Here is a 5746-nt window from a genome sequence, read left to right as displayed (position 1 = left end):
AAGGAGGGAAAGTACAACATACAAAAAGCAAGAAAGTAATCTCCTTGTAAGGACAGCAAAAGAAGAGAGACACACAAACATAATTCCACTTCTAAATATGAAAATAACAGAAAGCAGCAATCACACTTCCTTAATATCTCTCAAAATCAATAGACTCAATTCCTAATAAAAAGACATAGACTAACAGACTGGATACGTATGTAAGGAGGACCCCGCATTTTTTGCATACCTTAAACATACCTCAGAGAAAATGACAGCTACTACCTCAGAGTAAAAGGCTGTTAAACAACTTTTCAAGCAATGGTGTGAAGAAGCAAGCTGGAGTAGCCATTCTGATATCAAATAAAATAAATTTTCAATCAATAGTCATAAATAAAGATAAGGAAGGACACTCCATATTCATCAAAGGAGAAATCCACCAAGATAAACTCTCAATCCTAAATAACTAAGCTCCAAATACAAGGGCACCTACATACATAAACGAAACCTAAGCTCAAAACACACATTGCACCTCACACAATAATAGTAGGAGATTTCAACACCCCACTCTCATCAAAGGACAGAGCAGGGAAACAGAAATTAAACATAGCGGTAGAGAAATTAACAGAAGTTATGAACGTAATGGATTTAAGATTTATAGAACATTCCTTCCTAAAACAAAAGGATATACCTGATTCTCAGCACCTCATGGTACCTTCTCCAAAATTGACCATATAATCGGTCACAAAACAGGCCTCAACAGATACAGGAAGATAGAAATAATCTCATGCATCCTATAAGATCACCATGCACTAAGACTAGTCTTCAATAACAACAATAACAACAGAATGCCCACATACAAATACTCTACTCAATGATAACTGGTCAAGGAAGAAAGAAAGAAATTAAAGACTTCTCAGAATTTAGTGAAAATAATGTTCCAACATAACCAAACTTATGGAACACAATGAAAGCAGTGCTAAGATAAAAACTCATAGCTCTGAGTGCCTCCAAAAAGAAACAGGAGAGAGCATATATCAGCAGCTTGACAGCACATCTAAAAACTCTAGAACAAAGAAAAGCAAATACACCCCAGTGGAGTAGAAGGCAGGAAATAATCAAACTCAGGGCTTAAATCAACCAAGTAGAAACAAAAATGACGATACAAAGAATCAACAGAACCAAAAGCTGGTTCTTTGAGAAAATCAACAAGGTAGATAAACCCTTAGCCAGACTAACCAGAGGGCACAGAGAATGTGTCCAAATTAACAATATCAGAAATGAAAAGGGAATCAAAACAACAGAATCAGAGAAATTAAAAAAATCATCAGCTCCCACTAGAAAAGCCTACATTTAACTAAACTCAAAAATCTGGAGGAAATGGACAATTTTCCAGACAAAGACCAGGTACCAAAGTTAAATCAGGAACAGAAAAAACATTTAAATAACCCCACAACTCCTAAAGAAATAGAAGTAGTCATTAAAAGTCTCCCAACCAAAAAGAGCCCAGGACCAGATGGGTTAGTGCAGAATTCAATCAGATCTTCATAGAAGACTTCATACCAATACTGTTCAAACTATTCCATGAAATAGAAACAGACAGAGCACTGCAAAATTCCTTCTATGAAGCCACGATTACTCTTATACCAAAACCACAGAAAGACCCAATAAAGTAAGAGAACTTCAGTGCAATTCCTCTTATGAATATTGACACAAAAATACCTAATAAAATCAGTCTGCAGGTTCCTCAGAATACTGGACATTCCACTATCTGAGGACTCAGCTCTACCTCTCCTGGGCATATACCCAAAAGATTCTCCAACATACAACAAAGACACGTGCTCCACTATGTGCATCGCAGCCTTATTTATAATAGCCAGAAGCTGGAAAGAACACAGACGCCCTTCAGCAGAAGAATGGATACAGAAAATGTGGTACATCTACACAATGGAGTACTCGGCGATCAAACACAATGACTTCATGAAATTCGTAGACAAATGGATTGAAGTAGAAATTATCATCCTGAGTGAGGTAACCCAATCCCAGAAAAACACACATTGTATATCCTCACTGATAAGTGGATATTAGCTCAAAAGCTCAAATTACCCAAGATGTAATCCACAGTCTACATGAAGCTCAAGAAAAAGGATGAGCATAATGTGGATGCTCCCACTTCTTCTTAACAGGGGGAACAAAAATATCCATAGGAGGGGATATGGAGGAAAAGTTTAGAGCAGACAGTGAAGGAACGGCCGTTTGGAACGTGCCCCACATGTGGTCCATATATATACAACCACCAAAACTAGATAAGATGGATGAATCTAAGAAGTGAATGATGACAGGAATATAGATCTCTCCTGAGAGACAGAGCCAGAGCATATTAAATACAGAGGCGAATGCTAGCAGCAAACTATGAATTGAGACTGGGTTCCCCATTGGAGGATTTAGAGAAGGGATTGAAAGAGCTGAAGGGGCTTGCAACCCCATAAGAACAACAATGTCAACCAATCAGAGCTTTCAGGGACTAAACCATGACTCAAAGACTACATGGACTGACCCATGGCTCTAACTGCATGGCTTTGCTGGGCACCAGTGGAAGGAGACACCCTTGGTCCTGCCAATTTTGAACCCCCAGTTTAAGGAAATGTTGGGGACTGGGTGGTAAGGGGATGTGGATGGTAAGGGGAACATCCTTATAGAAAAAGGGAAGGGGGAGGGGATAGGGGGCTTATGGACAGGAAACCAGAAAAGGGAACAACATTTGAAATGTAAATAAAGAAATATCTAATAAAAAAGGAAAAAAAATTTAAAGGAACATGGAGAGAAAAAAATAAAAAGTGAATAGCATGAATTAGCTTTGAATAGATCCTTCTTTTCCTGATTCTCTTTCTACCTGATCCTGTTTCCACCACAGAGACTACATGAAAAGACTGTTCTCATTCTTGGGTTGCATTGTACCTTATTGGAGAGGCAACAGTACAATCTATAAAAGCAATTTTAGCATTATCATTTGCTCTACAAAAGAAGACGTCAATTGTGGGTGTATATGATGAGCGTTAAGGACATTACTGGATTTTTTTGGAGGTTGAGTTTTAAATTCCAGGCACATAAACAGATATGAAAGTAACTGACATCATAAAGTACTCATACATTTTAGACATTGTTTCAAGTGCTTCCTATGATCAACAAGTGGAGAGTCACATAACCACTACCCCTTAAGATCATTTTATTTCTCTTTTCTAATCAAGGAAACACAGAAACAAATAAGGAAGTTTGGTAAATTGCCAGTATCACATGCTTTGGGAGTTTTGAGCCAAGATTTTAATGTAGGTATTCTGTCTATAAATCTTTGCTTGAAATTCTTCTTAATTGAGACATAATTAATCTACAGCAAAGTGCATGTCTCTGAAGCACATAGCATGGTTGTGTTTGGCACATACACACAACTGTGAAGCCAATGGCACATGAAAGACAATGCATCCCCATACCCCAGACCCTACTTCTCTCCTGTCACTCTCCATGTACAAGGCTTCACTCCAGGCCAGCCCAGCCTCGGGCATGGTCAATCTGCTTTCTGGCTCTAGCAAACCATTCACATGCTCTAGAATATCGTCCATATGAAGTTGTACCAACAGTACCTTTTCTATCTGGCTTCTCCCACTTAATGTAATTACGTTTGGACTCACTATTTCATGTAAATTGTTGTTGCATTTATTACTGAATAGATTTCATAATTCATATGGATACAATCACAGTTTGTTTAACCAATCATCTGCTGGTGGTCATGTCAACATTTCTAGATAGAGGCTATTATAAATGAAGCGTCTAATAATAGTAGTTACAATTATTTATGTTAATATCTGCTTTTCTACTTTTAGTAACAAAATCACCTTAATGTGATTTCATCTGTTGTGGAAGTAGGTTTAATGAGCTTTAAAAGAGGTTAAGGCTAGTGGCTATCTGTGAATTTTCTTGTTTAAAATTACAGAATTTACAGAAGACAGCACAATAACGTGGCCTTCTTTGCTTCTTTCCTGGAAGAACAGGAGGAGGAAAAGAGCCCTTTGTATCCCCTTGCTCACATATGGAAACTTTTGTAGAGTATGGGAGGAGGTAATTGGATAAAGCAGCCAAGTTACTGGAATTTTCTTTACTGGAAACAAAGTACAGTCTACTTGTCAAGATTATCAACCTGCTCTGCTTCTCATGTAGTTATTGGTGACAAATGACTGGTCCCAGTCACTTTACCTGCCAAAAGTTAACCTGTAAGTCCCTCCCTGCGACTTAGGGAGGAAATGAGATTCAGGATGTTCCCAGGGTTGGAAGCCAATTAATCTGATTTACATTCATTGCATTTCAGGGAAGGAAAATTTCATCCGCTGCTTCTAAGCATTTGTCTGGGGTGGAGGACCATTACTTTAAGTGAAATTCATCAGTCAAGCTGTTTGTAGGTAGAACACAGAGTGCTTAACAGTGATGGGAAGCCAATAGACCCTCTGAGAAATCAGAGATAACTGCAAGATGGGAGAATGAGTCAAACAGAAATGCAGACTTGTGAATAAAGGACCAACTGGTTGGATGGAAGTCTCGCCCAGCAGAGAACACACACTTGATACGTTTCTAAGACTTGGTGATAAAGTAAAATGTCTAGATGGCAGGAAGAGACAAGAAATTGCCTCCCAAAGCAGGGAATCAAATATTCTTGGAGATAGAAAAGGAATGAAAGGCTTGGATTTTCTGGAAGGTGAGCTTTTTCTTTGAGTTGTCCTTTTCTGTTGGATTTACACATGCTGATACAACACAAATAATATGAAAGGAATGTGTAGAGGGCAGGGCAGAAAATTTGACTGTGTCTATACAATCGTATCTCAGAAGGAACAAGAAACAGGAGGAGGCAGAGGAAAATTCGGCTGTGAGGAGCTGGTTTTGTCTTCCTAGGGTGGGGCTGAAGACGTCTACTGTGACAATTGTCTTGCTCAGGGGCAGCGATTTACTTGGGACTTGCCATATGTCTTCCAGTGTTTCTCATATAAAAGTATTTCCAAAATCATAACATGGCTATTTCATACTGCAGTGTTGCCTTGCTTAGGATACGGCTAACCATTGGCAATGATTATGTTCTCTTGTTAGAACAATGTGGGAGAGACTTCTGGGAGAGTTGTCATGTATGTAATAAACCATTATGCTTAAAGTGTTTCATGGAAGATAATGTGAGTGATGGCATTGCAAGCTGGAAAGGGACAAGAACGGGAGTTGTGGCGGCCTCTTAGTCTCTCATCTTCCTGATCTCTCTCACTGGCCATATCTGTTTTATCCTCTACCTCATGTGCTTCTTCTAATCCCAAATATTGTTCCATTGAGTACAGAGATGAATGTGGGAGAACAACAAAAGTTAGTGAAGAACTGTCAGAGTCGTAGCATGCGGAAATACCAGGTAAGCACATCATAGGGAAGGATAGGTATTAGTTATTTGTTGTTGCTCTTAAAAATACAATTTCCAAAGGCAATTTATAGAATGAAGAGACTATTTGAAATTATAAGTCTAGAAAGATAACGCAGGAGAAGCGTGGCAGACGGGTCAGAGTAGGAAGCTCAGAGATTATATATGAACACAGAGGAAGCCAATGAGGCAAACTGGAAGCTGAGTGAAGCTATAAACTGGCCAAGTCCACTTCAAGTGACATACTTGATTTAATAAGGTTACACATAACTAGAAGGTCCATAACTTCTCTAAGGAGTGCTACCAACTGGCCTTGAAATGCTTAAA

This window comes from Rattus norvegicus, chromosome 1 (genome assembly GCF_036323735.1).
Source record: "Rattus norvegicus strain BN/NHsdMcwi chromosome 1, GRCr8, whole genome shotgun sequence".
NCBI lineage: Eukaryota > Metazoa > Chordata > Mammalia > Rodentia > Muridae > Rattus > Rattus norvegicus.
This window is presented reverse-complemented; position numbering follows the sequence as displayed.